This window comes from Bidens hawaiensis, unplaced genomic scaffold, assembly GCF_021521415.1.
Source record: "Bidens hawaiensis isolate Kalapana, Puna unplaced genomic scaffold, B.hawaiensis_p1.1 tig00045662_1, whole genome shotgun sequence".
In the NCBI taxonomy this organism is placed as follows: domain Eukaryota; kingdom Viridiplantae; phylum Streptophyta; class Magnoliopsida; order Asterales; family Asteraceae; genus Bidens; species Bidens hawaiensis.
In genome coordinates this window covers 107,738-126,541 of record NW_027498144.1, presented here as the reverse complement: position 1 = coordinate 126,541, position 18,804 = coordinate 107,738, and the positions used below count along the sequence as shown (strand labels likewise).

At 34.0% G+C, this 18,804-nt stretch overlaps 1 long non-coding RNA gene and 1 pseudogene across 1 annotated transcript; both read left to right on the top strand.

The window, feature by feature from the left end:
* Positions 1 to 2,271: 2,271 nt before the first annotated feature.
* LOC143595912 (uncharacterized) lies at positions 2,272 to 3,095 on the top strand. Its single transcript, XR_013146612.1, has 3 exons — positions 2,272 to 2,624; positions 2,870 to 3,009; positions 3,051 to 3,095. It is a non-coding gene; the product is annotated as an uncharacterized LOC143595912 (long non-coding RNA).
* A 3,115-nt stretch (positions 3,096 to 6,210) lies between these two features.
* Positions 6,211 to 18,549, top strand: LOC143595908 (uncharacterized; annotated as a pseudogene).
* The last annotated feature ends 255 nt before the right edge of the window (positions 18,550 to 18,804 follow it).

Sequence of the window (18,804 nt, the reverse complement as noted above, 5' to 3'; positions counted from 1 at the left end):
TCTTTTTGAATGACATTATTCATACTTTCAAGTTCTATTTTACATTATAATTCAAAAGTTGCAAACAAATTCGCAAAGAATCTAGTCTCAGTAGCAAACAATTCACATAATTTAAGTATAAAAATTGGGAGCAATAATCAAAATTCACTAAAAAACGAAATCAAAACACGAAGAATTAGGGCTTATTAGTGTACCTTAAAGCTTCAAAATAGGTTCAACAGAACCAGAATCAAGCCGACAAGCCTTCAAATCAAACTAAGTGAATTGTGAATTAGGGCTCCAACAGAAACAATAGGAATTAAATCAATCGATTATCGAACTCGGAATCAAGCCGCCTTCGAAGAATTGATGTCCCAACCTCCCACCTTCAGTTAACCATTTTGAAAGCTGATTGAAGAGAGATCGATTTTGAATTTCATATTCATGAATTCTGAACTTATATTCCGCGAATGTTTTAATTAACTCTGATATTTAGAACTGCGTTTATGAGTAAATCCAACACGAAAGTAGGGCTACCGGTAACGGGGCCTTACATTTATGGTTGATTGTTTATGTATGTGATATGGTTTAATTGGTTATACTCACAGATAACAGTTTTGCCTATTTTTATTCACTTATATCGTTATATATTATTACCATTTTTGTTTGTGTCAAAAGTGGTGATCTACTCACTCAACATGTGTTGTTGACAAACATATATTTTGTACGCATTTGCAGGTTATAGATTTGGATTGCTTATCGAACTGAAGCTCACATAGAGATGACTTTAGGATAAACCATATACAAGAATAGTTGGTTTTGTATTTGTAATCTTCTTTATTTTTGTTGTATATGAATGTCGTTTGACAATAAATAAATTAATTAGATATTGTCGCTTTATAATTGCTTGATAGTACCTTGCGAGCTGTGGCAATCAGCTCACCCCCCGACATTTTCACCGTAGGTTGGGGTGTGACAGTTGTCCCCTCTCGGTTGGCTTCTTTACTTTAATGGCTCTCTTTTTCGGACGTTGAAAGTCCAGGCCAGAGGTGCTGGGTTCCACCTGTTTCCACTTTGACAACAACCTGTCGATTTTTGTGTCAATGTCTGAATCAGAATATGCTTCCACAACATGTTTTGTTTTCCCCACCGAAGCAACTTTTTTAGTATTCCTTTTATCAGTCTTGTTTTTTTCTTTAACGGCTCTCATTTTCGGACGCTGAAAGTCCGGGCCAGAGGTGCTGTGTTCCACCTGTTTCCGCTTTGACAACAACGTGTCGATTTTTGTGTCAAGGTCTGAATCAAAGTCTGCTTCCACATCATGTTTTGTTTTCCCCACCGGAGCAACTTTTTTAGTCTTCCTTTTATCAATCTTGGTTTTTTCAACAACTGAATCACATACATACAATAAAACACGGGGTAGGGGATAACAACACGAATCACAAGGAAACAGAAAACTCTTATAAAACATCACAGTGATAAATTCTCATACCAAAGCCATAACACGCTAATCATACGCATATAACATGCTTTAATATTATACATAGATTTAAAAAAACAAGGATATGTATTACAACAACAACACGCTTATCAAACGTATTAATACATAAGAATATTCAAACAAATGCTTACATTTTAAGATTAAGTAAACCTAAAACGCTAAAAAAAATCATAAAGTAACACATGTTCCATCTTCATTTTGAGACCTATCGTGCTTTTGCTTCGTCCTTGGTTCCGTTCCAGAAGTAGATGAGTTAAGGTTCTTCATTTTGGTTCCGTTCCATAAGTAGATGAGTTAGGGTTCTGAGACCTATCGTGCTTGTACTTGTGCTTGTGCTTCACTGTAGAAACGAATCGTCGACGGTTTTTAGGAATTTTGACTTACTTATCCACGTTCTAGAAGTATATGAGTGACTTACGAGGGTAGTTATTTGACCCTTTTAAAAGAAGGCGCGTTCTTTTAAATTTTAATCGTACGATAGTTATTTGACCCTTTTAAAAGAAGGCGCATGCAAAAAATATATATAATATTAGTGGGTGGTGGTGGGTTCAGGTGGTCATGATGGTGGTGGACGGTGGCCGAGGTGCGGTGGTTCGTGGTGGCGGATGTGTGGTGGTGGGTGGTGGTGGTGGGCAGTGGGTGGTGGTGGCGGAGGTCGGTGGTGGTGGTGGTGGTGGTGGGTGGTGGTGGTGGTGGTGGGTAGTGGGTGGTGGTGGTGGATGGGTATAAATAAATGTATATATATTTATATATAATATTAGAGGGTGGTGGTGGTGTGGTGGGTGGTTGTGGTGGGTGGTGGTGGAGTGTGGTTAGTGGTTGGTGCTGGGAATCGTTGTGGCGAATGTGGGCGGTGATGTGTAGTATGATTGCGGATATGTAATACATGAGACAATGACGGTGCTATCCCGTATGATGACCATGATGATTGGCCCAATTATGACGAGACGATGCTAATATAACTATCTGGGTTGGTGGTGGTTATCATATTGATGCTGCTAACCTATATATACGGTTTGCTTACGCCAACCCATACGATGGCGATTGTAGCTCGTACGACGAGCATGACGTCTATGATGATGATCACACATATATATGATGAGGACCAATTATATGTACCTATATGACAATACGCCACACAGGCGTGCACACACACACACATATGTTCAACCAATGAACTATGACTTAATTATTCCATTGCTACGATTCATCCAGTCGAAGTAACTACGAACTTAGAATTCAAGTAATAACATGATTGAATCATCAAAATTACTTTGATATCTCTTTTTTAGTTTCTCTCGATAAATTATTATGGCGTCTATAATGATGATCACACATATATATGATGAGGACCAATTATATGTACATATATGACAATACGCCACACAGGCGCGCGCACACACACACACACACATATGTTGATGATAATGGTGACACCAATGTTTAATGACATGTAACCCGTATGATCGACGATGACCATGATAACGTATACGATGGTCATACTGATGGTAGCATGTACGACTGATGATGTCGTTTATGACGACAACAATTCATAAGATGGTGCCGACAGTGATCGCTAATATTGGGCATTTTGTTTATGATAACCCATACGATGCTGACTACATCCCGTACATGGCAATCGGATGATGATGATGGAGATGTGTGATGATGATGACGACACTGATAGCGAGATATATGTTTGAGCCCGTATGATGAACGCTGACTACGATAGCCTATACAATGACCACGTTGATTACCCGCACGTCTGATGATGATGCCGTTTCATGGTGATGGTGATCGATGATTATGATGAAGATAACCACTATAATACATGATAACGATGATAACTTTATGATGTTGATCATCATAATAACACATATGGTGATGATGATAACCTAGAAGATGATAATGATACATAACTACATATTTGAAATGATAACACTAGAATGTTATGAGCCTCTCTATTACGAAGTTGTAAATCTTATCCAGAAAATCTTACTAACGGTTAAGATAATACTTCAATAATGGATAAAATTTTATATTTATTTAAAAAATACGATTTATTAAACGAACTCCTCTTTTAACGAAATTTAATACCGGAATGTTAGTAAAAAAAAACTAAAAGTAAATATTTTTGTACTATTTTTAAAAAGTTATAAAACAAAAAACCAAAATATATAAATAATTAAATGTGTAGAAATAAATAAAACCAAAATTCAAAACCCTTTTAACTTCAAAACCCTTTTACCTTCAAAACCCTAAATCGACTTCTACTTCGCTTTACTGTAATTCGTAGACATCGCTTATACTGGTAAGAACATAAAAATGTCACGTCTCAATAATGGAATTAAGTTCCTAGTAGATATCGACAGCGATTCCATGAGTAGGATGTATGTTAATATTGTTATCTGGTTAATTTTTTTTATGAAACATTTTACAGTTTTCAACATATACATTCTAAGAACATTTTTTGTGTTACTTATAGCTCATTCCTAAAGCTGTTCAACCAATGTTTGCTGACATGAAATCGAATATTGGCTGTTGTTTGATTTACGGTCAAAGTGGTAGAACGTTCTCTGTTGTTATAATCAAAGTACTTGATGACTTTTATTTTGGAACCGGTTGGACTGAATTAATCAGAGAATGTTGTATAGAAGCTTGAACATATGTTGTTTTTGAGATTAAACCAAGATGTATGTTGAATATGTTTACTTTCAAAAGAAACGTAAATGATCAATCCGGTAATATGATATGTATTCCAGTCAGAAACCGACACGTCCATTACTTGGTAAGTTTTAATTTCTATTTTTAATGATTGTTTCCAAATTCAAATGTCCTTTAATTAACATGTTTAATAGGATTTCCCTAAGTGATACGTGATTCAAGAATTTGGTGACAATTACATGAATTCGTTTTTCGAGCTTATTGCTCCAGATAGATATATGTTTAAACAAACCAACTTGAAAGGTGGCTCGTTTTGTGTTTGAAATCATATCAGATAAGACATTTCATATTAATGTCTTTCATGAAGATGACATAGAATTTATCCTTCCTGGTCCAAATCAGCTATTTCTCAACTATCAATCAAGCAATCAAGGTAGTTCCTCCCAAAACCCAATTCATCTTAATGAGCAAAATGATGACTCTAAAATCGTCTTCCACATGAACGTCATCAAGAAATTGGTAAATTGAATTTTTAAATTTCTTTTTTATTTACAAGTATATTTGAAATTTGCTTTTCACAACGTCTTCCGCGTCACATTGCCACCAAGATTGATGCCTATGATGGAATGCCAATCACTTTGGTCAATCCCGAAGGTCGTAAAAAGAAAATGAGACTTCATGGTGAACTGTCGGACCTGAAATTCATATATCGGTTACCAAAATGGAAAATTTTCAAGGTGGAAAATGAAATACAGATTGGTGATAAGTGCAGATTTGAATATGACTTCAATGAAGCTACTTTGTTAGTTTCAAAAGTTGATTAGTGATTTGGTGATGTTTGGAACATTTGTGATTTGGTTAGTTATTTGTATATGTATGGTTGTATTGATACACTTTTTAGTTTATTGTGTTGAATGTTGGTTGGTTAATTAGCTTTTAAATGCTTTAATTTTATAGTTTCTTGTATCATCTATTTTGTTATTCACTCTTATTTTTGTTTCATGGAATGTATTGTAATGGTGCCTTTTGTATAAAAACTTTTAATGAATGGTAATTATAGTTAAATCTAAAAATAAAACAAAAAACACTTTGTTAAAAAACACTATTACGCTTGTCATGCGCTAATGTACATAAACATATATAAATATCCTAATACGTAATACACGCTTATCCAACCATCTTCTGGCAAAGTGCCTATTTTCAGCCACAGGTTCTCTGTCGTAAAAACTATGCCAATAATTAATCTATTGGTTCTTAATTAAAAGGGAGGCAAAACTCAAAAAGCTTCAAAATATTGGCTTCAAATATTCAAAAACTCCAAATTACATTTAACACTCCAAAAATCAAGTTACACTCCAAATTATTAAAAATTTTCCACTCCACAAATCAGCCAAATTATTAAAAAAAACAATTGAAGATGAAGCTTATAGATGAAAGAATCGAAGAAGAACGCTACTCCGATGAGGAAGCCAACTACGACGACGTCGCTCAATTAGACGACAATGAAGTCTACTCCAGCGAGGAAGCCAACGACGACGACGGTCAACCAAAGAATGTTATAGGGATGATGGTTATCGAACCCCTCAACAGTTTTGCTACTACGAAAAAACCTACAATGGGGTTGACGAGGTTATCTAAGCTACGTACCCAGTATGCAAACTCTGGTGGTGTCAAACTGGCAGTGGAGTTTGATAATCTGGGTAGGTTCACTGGCCAAAACCGATCAAAGTTTGCAAGTTTTTTAGGGGATGTTTTAAGGGAAATAATTGGCTTGAGACATTTAAGTTGGAGGGAGGTCACAAAGGAGCTTAGAGATAAACTGTGGGAACAAATAACGGTTATTCTTTATTTCTATTTGTGCATTTTATATTTTGAGATGTAATTTACCTTTACTGTATTATATTATGCAGATATATTTTGAGATTGAGGCTTGTCGCATGCCTTCTGTGATGAATCGGCTCGGACACCTTCTTCGGGATTTCAGAAGAAAAATGTATGCCAAATATATTATGCCGAACATCGGTAAACCTCTGAAGCTGAAGGCGATACCCAAGGGACACAGGACGATGATCAGGCAAGAAGACTGTGATCGCTTCATTGAGTACACACAATTAGAGCAGTTTCAGGTATAAATCCTCTACTTTGCAAACGTAGATTGATCGACTATATATGGTTTATGTTTTTTGTTCAAATATAATGAAATGATTATAATGTGTGGTTGAAGAAAAAATCGGCTTCATCAAAGGGAGCTCGAGCAAAGAATGTTTTTGATCATCACATGGGACGAGGGGGTTATACCTACCTTCGAGAGAAACTGGTAATCACCGTCAGCTGCTTTCTCTCTAGTTCAATGATTTGTTGGTTATGTGTCTAACGCATGACCGTCAGCTGCTTTCTCTTGAATATTTTACAAGGTCAAAAAGAAGGAAATTGGACCGGATAAGATCCCCGGCCGTGCATTAATGTGGATGAAAGGAAGGGAGGACAAAGATGGTGCATACAAGAATGTTGTTATCGAAGTCGTGGCAACCAAATTAGTATGTTTTAGTATTAAACTTTTTAAATCATGTTAAAGTCAATTCATTGCCTTATATTGGTGTCAAAAAAACTTGAGTATGTATAACTTGTCTCAACACTTTATGTGGATACATAAGTGTGTTACAAGTGTATTAGAATATTTGTTTTCTTGCAGGTTGAGCATGAGGAGCAGATCGCCTCCGGAGCCCTGGCACTTGAACCGTGCACAGATGCCGTCACCTTAGTGCTTGGCAAAGAGAAAGATGGGTTTTAAAAAGGGATTGGGTACGGATTGACAACAGGTAAATATTGGGGTGTGAGTCGGGTAAAAGGCTCGTTTAAGCAACGGATTTCCCAACTTGAGTATGAGGCGGTGCAGAGAGATGTAGTGGTGAACAGGTTGACGTCTCTACTTGAATCTACGAATGCTATGCTAGCAAGCCGTGAGAAGGAATGGTTAGCATTTGAGGCCAGGTTCAGACATCTCGAAGGATTGTTGCCGGAAATGTCGGCAAGTCAAGTTAGTGACGTATGCTACATATTAATTAATGCATTCGACATACATAATTTGCACTGTTTTGTCACAATTCGTAGGTAAATCCTGTTCCCAACCAGATTGGTTCTAACCAAAGTACTAGGGTTGTGGCGCAAAATAAAATGCCAGGACCAGTAAGTATCTGACAGTTTCTTTGTTTTTTCAACTTTCCATGTGATTTTTCATTTTCCATAACCTAATAAATTGATTTGTAGGCTAGTTCTGTGGGAAACATCTTAACCTCAGCTGAGGTTGTGCAACAAGAATCCGCTTCTCAGGTAACCATTTGACAGTTTGATTGATTTGTTTTAATAATTAACTTTCCATGTGAGTGTGCTGATTTTGCATAAGTTAATTGTAGCCCAAGTATGCGGATGAAATAGTTGTCGAAACGGTACCCACTCCCAATATCGCGACATCAGTAAGTATTTGACAATTTCAGTACTTTTAATAATTTGTTTCCAATGTGAGTGTGCTCATTTTCTATTACCGAATTGCAGGCCAAGTCTGTGGAAAAAGTGTTGACCAAACGGTACCCGCTGCCCATATCGCGACATCAGTAAGTATTTGACAATTTCAGTACTTTTTTATAATTCGTTTCCAATGTGAGTGCTCATTTTCTATTTACCGAATTGCAGGCCAAGTCTGTGGAAAAAAGTGTTGACCAAACGGTAGTCGATCCCCATAGCGCGACATCAGTAAGTATTTGTCAGTTTCAGTTTTTATATTTTATAACCTAATAAGTCCAAACAATTCCAATTTATGTTATATTACCAATGAAGCCTGTAGAGAACAATGTTGACCAAGCATCAACACAACTACACCACACTCCGGATAGTAACTGCTCGAAAAAACCATCAGTAAGTATTTGGCAATTTCAGTTTTTCCTTTAATTGTTGATTGATTCATTGAATGGTTTTCAGGTAAAACGGAGAAGCCGTAAAAGAAAGTTGATGTATCTACGGATGAAGCTTCCCAACCTGCTGAAATAAAGGTATGTGTTGCGCGAAACATTGTTAATTTCCCACCAACATGGGTATATACTTATATATTGACTTCAACTAAGCCATCTTAATTTCACATGCTTGTTTATAGGTGTATGAGTGTCGTTTGTGTGTGCATGACAAGCGTAACAAGGTGGCAAATGGTAAAGTTTATTGGTCACCGGTTCCACAATAGTTGCATGGAAAAGCAATCCCGGAGGGTTGCTATAAAGTTAGTATTGATGGAGCCATAAAGGAACAAGCAATTATTCCATGTGAGGCAGGTGAAATTACGACTGTTGGCAATGCAATTGGTACTTTCGTTGCTTGGCCAGAACACCTAATCGTATGTGACCAGGAGGTTTGTTCCCTTTTAACTTAACCGAACAAATATCTATGTTCTTTTTAATTTAGTTAAAAAATGAACACTTGTGTTCGTTTGTTTATAATCTAAAATAACGTAATTGAACAAAGATAAACAAACATAAACGAACTTCCCACCGAAAGGTTCACGAACAGTTAAACGAACGTTCGGTATGTATGTATGCATACTATTTTGTTCTATTCGATTACAAAATACGACATTAATTATACATATTTGTTTTTCATATTCTGTTGTTCCAGCTACCACCACTCCCGTCCTCAAAAGAACCAAACAGAGCCGGCAAGAAGGCAAAAGGCAAAGTACACAGCAATAGACCGGGTGACCAAACAGAAGACAAGGAGTAGTGCCAAGAAAACCGACGCCTTAGCTAGAATATAGGTAGTCGTTATTTCTGTATTTTGTAAGATATTTTGCATATACATTTGCTTAAGTGAATATTATTGTTAATATAATAAATTTATTTTGTTGCTTATAGTTGTTTTATATTACTTCACAAAAAATAAAAATAATTATATATTGCCTAATTACACACAATATGGCCATATAGAACACATTAAATATGTGTGGCCAAAAGTAAGACAATAGCCACACCTGAAATTACAAAAATTAGAGTCTATAAATGACCATTAGCCACAACATAAACATTTTTGTGTGACGAAAAGTATGATAATAGCCGCACTTTATATTACAAAAGCATTATGTGTGACAAACGGTAAAGACAATGGCCACACCACAAACACAAACTACAAAAGAGTGTTTGAGTGGCAAGTTCACATTTTTAGCCACATTGACAACAACCTCCAGTGTCTATATGATATTATTAGCCACACAGTACCTCACTATGTGTGACGAAAAGTTTAACAATAGCCACACTTTAAATTACGAAAAGCATTATGTGTGACAAACGGTTAGACAATGGCCACACCACAAACTACAAAAGAGTTTTTAACTAGCAAGTTCACATTTTTAGCCACATTGACAACACCCTCCAGTGTCTATATGATATTTTTACCCACACGGTACCTCACTATGTGTGACGAAAAGTTTGACAATAGCCACACTTAAAATTAGGAAAAGCATTATGTGTGACAAACGGTAAAACAATGGCCACACCACAAACTACAAAAGAGTTTTTGACTAGCAAGTTCACATTTTTAGCCGCATTGACAACAGCCTCCAGTGTCTATATGATATTTTTAGCCACAGAATAGCTCACTATGTGTGACGAAAAGTTTGACAATAGCCACTCTTTAAATTAGGAAAAGCAATATGTGTGACAAACGGTAAGACAATGGCCACACCACAAACTACAAAAGAATATTTGACTAGCAAGTTCACATATTTAGCCACATTTACAATAATCTTCAGTGTCTATAAGATATTATTAGCCACACAATACTTCACTATGTATGACGAAAATTTTTACAATAGCCACACTTTATATTAGGAAAAACATTTTTGTGTGGCAAACGGTAAGACAATGGCCACACTATAATCTATAAAGGAGTTTTTGAGTGACAACTAAACATATTTAGCCATATTTACAATAAGCTTCAGTGTCTATAAGATATTATTAGCCACACAGTACTTCACTATGAGTGACGAAAAGTTTTACAATAGCCACACTTTATATTAGGAAAAACATTTTTGTGTGACAAACGGTAAGACAATGTCCACACTATAATCTACAAAGGAGTTTTTGAGTGGCAAGTAAACATATTTAGCCGCTTTTAATGTAATAGCTAGTGTTTATATCATATAATTAGCCACCCTATTATTAAATTTAAGTGGCCATTTCTTTGCTATATTCACACGGTATAGGTCACAATGTAAGCTTAACACAACCCTATTCATGTGGCTGAAACATAAATTCATGTGGCTATATAGATGTGATGGTCACTCTTAGTAAATTGACATGTGGCCATTTTCTACCATTTAGCCACACTTATTGGAGAGTCTACTTGATGGCCAGCAACTAATGCCTGTACCCTTTAGCCACACTTATTACCACATAAGGCCACTAAAAACTCTGTGTGGCCATATCATACCCACGGTGTCACGACCTTTGGCCACATATGTCCTGAACCAAATGTGTGTGGCTAAAGGCCTACGGCCACACTTTTTTCGTGTGGCCGAAGGTCAATTTTCACGTAGTGTAGCGGGTATGCCAACTCGCCATCTCGTGTGATAAATATACAGGATTAGCTACTTGTATATTGTCATGTTTTATGTTCACTCATGGGTACATCAGTATGATACGTTTTAATTTATTTAATAAGGTTACTTTGCATCGTATCATCAACTGTAAGTTCAATCTAAATTACGTTTCATCATATTTTTAATTGTTTGAGCCTATTATTCCGTACTGAGCATGCGGCTCATTTCGTTATTTTAATTTTTATATACAAGTCCACAGGTTACTTTGGGCGGGATTAAGAGCGTGGAATAAAACATCAGGATCCTAATAAAATATATTTTCAACTGTGCTAGTGTGTAATTAACCTTAAGTTTGTCTTGTCTAATGTGTTATACCTTTGATACATAAATATATAAAATTATGTCTTTTGTTCAGAAACCATATTATTGTGACACGTCAGCCCTTCTGGGCAGGGGTGTTACGGAAACCCTATCTGGTGTTACAAATTGGAAATTAATGTTTAATTTAAGAAAACTTGAAAGATTTTATATAAGAGACATACGGGTTTACGGGCCCGTATACATAGTTGTGTCGGGCTCCATCTTTCAACCTCCTAACGGATAAAGAAAAAAGCTTGTTTTTTCATATAATAAATTTCAAACTATGAAAAATAAATATTGCTTATCAATATAAAAGAAAAAGAAATGCTTCCTTTCATAAGTTTCGTAAGTGTTTGGCCTGGCTTTTTTAGTGAAACTTATTGCTTTTGTAACTTTTTTTTACAAAATAAGTTTAATTTAGTGTTTGGTTTAGCTTTTTAAGTTTATGCTTATTAGCTTATATTGGCTAATGTGAAAAGGCTTATTTGAAGATGGTTTTTTAACTTATTTGAAGAAGCTTATTTGTGGAATGGTGTAAGTTACTCATTTGCCCTCAAATGATGGTGGATTAATGATTATTGAAACAACTTATTAGTGTAACAAATTAAAGAATGGTGAATTTAACAATTTATTAAGATGCATAATTAGTAAGAGACAAATGGTGGATAATTAGTGAGACAAATGGTAGAATTTCATAAAACAGACAAGTTGGTGGATTTAATAAGTTGGTTGAAGTTGGTAGATACTGATTAATATGTTGGTGGAAGATCAACTATTACTTAAATATACCATATTTTCGTCATGGAAAAACGGTTGCTAGTCGTGCTCCTAGAGGACCTAAAGAGATATTTAACTGCCATCATTCATCGTTAAGAAATGTCACTGAACGAACTTTTTGAGTATGGAAGGCTAGATGGGAGATATTACAACATATGCATGTCAATTACACCTACGAGACACAAGTGAAGATCGTGCTAGCAACTATGGCAATTCATAATTATATTAGAAAAAAGATACATGTCATATAGGATTTAACAAGGCGTAACAAGAATTTTACACTCCAAATAATGGTATTTATAGTCGATGGTCTAATGGCATTAATAAAATAGATGAAGACACAAGTGCATAACGTAGAATAGATGATTTGTATATGAGTGCAGTTAGAGATATGATTACAGGAGATCTAACCAAACCAAGATGAATGTTTATTGAATATTAATATATTTTTGTAGAAGTTTTACGTCTTCCTCGATATAAATTTATCCAAAAATTATGGTATAACTCATAAAAACAAAGTAGATACATATGAAATATAAGATACTAGCTTTAGAACCAGTGTAATGCACGGATGTTTAAAAGAAATATCATTAACCTTTATAAATTAAATGACTTATTTTTTTTATAAAAAAACTATATTTATCAACTTAAATGGTTTTATAAGTTGAAATTATCATTTCTAATGGTCAATTCACATAAATAAGTGGTGTATTCTTATGCAATTTCTACATATCACGGAAATGAAAAGGATGCATCTCGTGGTTTTGTAAGCTGTAACATTTTTCAATAAAGTAGTGAATTCTTACAAAAGATGATAAAATGTATCATTATAAATGACATAAAAATAACATCATATATAAAATTAGGGTTGTTATTTTCACCCAAAACCCAAACCGAGAAAACATGTACCCAACCTGAAAAACCTGAACCCGAGAAAAGACTAACTGAAACCAAAGTAATTCAGGTTGGTTCTTGGGCTTGATTTATGGGTTTCGGTTAACCAGAAAAACCGAATAAACTTTTAGTTTTAAGTCAAATATATTTTTAGGTATAATAGGCTAAGTCTTAGCCACTAAAGTTATCAAAATCCTGGCCCTAATCGACTATTGTCATTCCACCTATTATAAATCGAATGCTTATTATTAATTTATAATTTACGTTTATGACTATTGGCAACCGTAGATGGACAACCAAAACACGACTGACTAAAGACGATTATGATTGGAGTTAGTTTTACTCTTCTTTTGAATTTTTTTATCATGTTATATTGTTTTATTATTTGGTCATTTACGTTACGAGCAAAGAAGAATATGTGTTTTCAATTTTAACATCGTAGTTTTTAAAATAATTTTTATTTTCTAGTATGCTCGAAACCCGATTAACCCAATTATACCCGACCCCGATTTACCCAAACCAAATTACCAGTGAGAGATTTAAATTGAGTTTCTGGCCAAGATTTAAAACTTTGAAACCCGACCCGAAAAACCTGAAACCCGAAGAACCTGACCCGAAAAACCCGAAACCCGAAGAACAACCCTATTAATAAAATTAGCATGAATAAAATATGTTTTTGTATTATAATTTTGAAAAAGATTGAAGACAACCCCATGGATCCATGGAGGTTGAATGAATATGTGAGAACAAATTGTATTCATTCATAATTTCTTTTGTCTTTATCATATTATATTTATAAATGTCGTTTCTTGAATTTTACAACATTCATCTCTTACACTCAAAATAGTATTTTAATTGATTTAATAAAAATATATAGATCTTATTTAATTATAAATATAAATATTTTGACTATATTGACATAAATATTTGCATATTTTTAATCACCATAATTTAAATAATTGATTGATATGTTTTGATTCCACTGTTATATACTCCATCCGTCCCTCTACAAGTGTTATGGTTTGAAAAACACAAAGTTTAAGAAAGTTTTAATGATTGCACTTTTTTCTTAACAAATGACTATAATGTTCGTGACATATACAAAAAGACAAAATTTAAGAAAGTTTGAATGCTTGCATTTTTAAGGGTAAGTTTGGAAATTAATTAATAAAGTTTGAAAGTGGACATTTGTAATGGGACAAACTAAAAATGAAATGTGGAAACTTTCAAAAGGGACGGAGGAAGTATATATTTTCATTAAAAATAGAAGAAAAGTTTGAGCGGGAAATTTTGTCTATGAATTAATCTCCAAGTGACATGTGTCACAATTATTTTATTTTATTAGAACATGTAGATGTAGATGTAGATGTGATAATATGTAATCATGCCCCTTTTGGTCATTTTAGTAACATAAGCTAAATAAAAAAAGCTAACACAAACACTTAGAAAAAGCTTATCAACTTGTAGAATATAAGCTAATCCAAACACTTAAAAAGAGCATATCAAATTATAGAAAATAAGCTATAAGCTTTAAAAAAACATAAGTATAAGTAAAAATATATAAGCTACGCCAAACACCCAGGGGTGTTTGGCCTAGCTTTTTTAACCAAGCTTATAGATTTTTTAGCTTTTTTTTTACAAAATAAGCTTAACTTGGTGTTTGGCTTAGCTTTTTAAGCTTATGCTTATTAGCTTATATAAGCCCATTTGAAGAAGCTTATTTAAAGATGGTTTTTTAGCTTATTTGTTATAAGCTTATTTATTTAAGGGTGTAAATTACTCATTTGTCTTCAAATGGTGGTAGATTAGTAATTAATACTTTAACAAGTTAAAAAATGTTGGATTTAACAACTTATTAAGGCACATAATTAACTTGTAGAATATAAGCTAATCCAAACACTTAAAAAGAGCTTATCAAATAATAGAAAAAAAGTTATAAGCTAATTTTATATACAAGCACAAGCTTAAAAATAAAATCTCATTCATTTTAGACTTGTTATTATTTGTACTATATATTTTATATCATTTTTACCTTTAATTTTATTCCTTTATTTCAAATAACAAACCTTATTTGCTTTTAATATATAATTAACGAGCCAAAATCGAGCTTGAACAATTGACTCACGAGCCAGGCTCGAGCTTTAGAAACAAAGCTCGAAACAAACCTAGTCGAGCTTGGGCTAGGCTCGGGTCAAGCCTTATATGGGAAGATAGTTTAGGCTCGTGGAGCCTTAACGAGCCTAGTGGATTTATTAAGTTTTAACTCTTTTCGACTTCTATGTAATAATATTTTCACTGCACAACTGAGCTCGACCCGAGCTTAGGCTTGTTAATGTTTTCTCAAAATATAAAAATAATTAAGATGTATATAAATTAATTAATATATAATTAACAAGTTGGGCTTGAGCTTGAACAAGCGAGCCATAACTTGAGCTCGAGCTTTAGAAACAGAGCTCGAAATGTGAGCTCAGGCTTGGCTCATTTACACTCCTAGACTCAGTAGTTCTAGGTTCTTTGATTCATTATACTCTGTTTCATCTATGAGCTTTGTATTCAAATGAAGTTAAATGTAGGTACTTTTGTTGACCAATAATTCTGTTATGGTTAAGTTCCCCTTAGGTTTATAAACTCTTAAGCACATTAAGCTATTTTCTTGATTTTCTATTATTATATTCAATCTAAATCTTTGCATATAGGTTTAAATGCAACTCCTGCTAATATAAAACAAGGGTTTAAAAGAGCCTTTTCTTCTCCATGGCCCGAAAAACTTCGTTACCAGGTACCGTTATTATTATTATTTACATGATTTATCAGCATTAGCCCTGCTTGCGGTGCGCACATATGATGTATATATGTGTGAACCCTCGGGTGGGCAAAAGTGAAATTGCACTAATTTTGACGTTATTTTACTAATCTCGTGAAAATAACGTTAAAAGTGACTGACGGTTAATCAGGCATCATGTAGTGGCGTTGATAGCTGAAAGATGAGGGTACATGCACCGATCAGCCGGTGTCCCGATGATTGAGTGCTATGTGCCTTATGTCCAAGGCTTGATGCAAAACTACTATCGAGCCGGGGGTCTCACCGGAAGCAGCCTCTCTATCCCTATGGGGTAGAGGTAAGGCTGCCTACATCTTACCCTCCTCAGACCCTACCATAGCTTTGCTATTGGTGGGATATACTGAGTACGATGATGATGATGATGATGATGATGATGATGATGATGATTTATCAGCATATAATAAATCTTAATTTTCTTCTTGTATAGGGAGATGGAAGACCATTTTGGAAGCTTGTTGTTTCTGAAGCCACCGGTTGCTCTAATAACCTGCCACTTCATTGTAAATCGTTTGGATGTTTCTATGATATATTATTTCAATAACGATTACTTCGAAGAAGTTTATGAGGTTAGTCACCTAGTCACTCACAACTAATAATAATTTTGTTTTACTTAAAAGTTATGAATTAGCATATTTAACTGTTACTCATTTGTGTTTTAACTTTTAACTAGTACTATGCCAATGGTGATGCGTGGCACCTTCCAACCGGCGCACATAAAACACTAAGCAATTCTAAAAGAGTCTGGAGGTAATAATCAACTATTTATTTTAGGGGTGTGCATGGCTCGGTTTGTGTTAAAACCAAACCAAAACCGGAAACTTCGGTTACAGTTTATTTCGGTTTTGCTATTTCAGCTTGAAAATTTTGGGTCGAAAAAAAGTTTAATTAATATCCGATTGATTATTTTACATATGTGCTAAAATATTTGAGTTACATATTTTGATTAAATTCTTATAAATTATTTTAAATAGAAAAATAAAATATCTAAATCTCTAAATTCGGTTCGGTTTTTATGACATGCCACACCAAAACCGAACTGTAAGTTGGGTTTTTACAAAAAAAAACACAAAACCAAACTGTCGGTTTTGTTTTGGTTCGGTTTGTTCAGTTTCATGCACACCCCTATTTTGGTTTATTTCGGTTTTGCTATTTTAGCTTGAAATTTTTGGGTTGAAAAAAAATTAATTAATATCCGATTGATTATTTTACATTTGGGCTAGAATATTTTAATTACATATTGATTAAATTCTTATAAATTATTTAAATAAAAAAACAAAATATAAAAATCTATAGATTCGGTTTGGTTTTATTACATGCCACACCAAAACCGAACTGTAAGTTCGGTTTTTTAAAAAAACAAAAAAACCAAACTGTCGGTTTTGTTTTGGTTCGGTTTGTTCATTTTCATGCACACCCTTATTTTGTTTTATTTTTTAAGTTCTCATATTTTGTAAGTAAATACTTTTTATTTTTTTATTTATCATATAGTTAAACTAGCTGTCGTGTCCAACTTCGACACTCGCTTAAGGAAGTTGTTACAAGACCTCAACATTATAGACTAGTAAGTACCAACTACCAATGTTAATATTATTAATCATATTAATTATTTACCAAATATTTGTTTTTTTAATTAGGTTTGATGCTGTCATAGTATCTTCAGAAGTCGGGTACGAAACCCGGATGCAAAAATATTCGAAACGGCTTTAGGTATGTAATGTAATGTAACAATCATTATTTATTAATAGATTTAATTTTTTCTAATTATATAGTTTTGTTACATGATAAAATATTAGATCAGATTAATGTGGAAGCTGCAAAAGCTGTACATGTAGTAGATGATCGATCATAAGGCTGATAAGTTAGGAGCAAATGCTATTGGAATTAATTGTTGGTAAGCTTAATATAATATTGTAAGTAGTTATGGAGGTGTAAATTGTAAACGAGCCGAGCCTGGGCTTGAGCTCGTCTCATTTCAAGCTCGAGCTTGGCTCGTGAGTCTTTTTTCAGGTGTGGGCTCGACTCGTTTGTAATTGATTTTAATTAATTTATATATGTTTTTAATTATTTTTATATATTTTGAGAAAATCTTAAACGAGCCCAAGCTTGACTCGAGCTCGTATATAGTACTTTAAACTAGGGGTGCGGTTCGGTGAGGTTATTGGTTAAAAATCGAACCGAAACCCAAAACTTCGGTTTTTATAGTATTTGAAACCGTTCGATTTTGGTTTTTTTGGTTTTCATTTTGGTTTCGGTTCGGTTTCGGTTTTTGATATTTGATCTTGAAAATTTTAGGTCAAAAGAAAGTTTTCAAAAAATAATTAATTTAGGTATAAATAATTTTGTTAATTGTAAATTAATAGAGTATTAAACATTTTACCAAAAATATTTGAGTTACATGTTTATTAAACAAAAAATTAGGAATTCGGTTCGGTTTTTATTATATGCAAAACCAAAACTTACGAAAACATAAAACCAAACCGTCGGTTTTTGTTTTGGTTCGGTTTTTTCGGTTTGGATTTTTCGGTTTTTTTTGGTTCCGGATTGGTTTTTTCGATTTATTGCACACCCCTACCTTAAAGGATCCAAAGCTCGAATCGAACTCGGCTGTGCAATGTGAAATTAATACTTAGGATTCTAAAAGACGTAAAACTTAAAAAATACACAAGGCTTGACTAGCCTAAACGAGCTTCAAACAAGGCTCGAGCTCGATAATTAAATGAGCTTTACTTGAGGCTTGGGCTCAGCTCGAGGTTGAAAAAGCTCTCGTTTTGAGCTTTTTATCGATTTGAGATTGAGTAGCTTATGAGCAGCTCGGCTTGTTTGCGCCCCTAGTGTATGTATACATTATTTTAAATATATTTTTGTATAAAAGTGTTACTAAGATTAATATGATGAGCAGGTTATGGGGAACGGAAGCGAAGACATTTTGACCGTATTCTTGTACATAAGTTGTAGCTTGTATAAGTTGTTTACCCTCATTAAAATGAATGTTTATGGTGACTATTATAAAAATACATAAATTATATGTTTGAATTTGTGGAAAAACTTTTTTTTGGAAGAATTGGACTGATGTTATGTTATTAGGAGCATTAAGATTTATAGAAATACTTGAATAATCTATATATTCCTAAATCTTTCAAACCGCTCAGACTCAAAACTAACCAAATTAATTCAAGTGCACCAACTAAATTGGTTACCGCCTACATACTA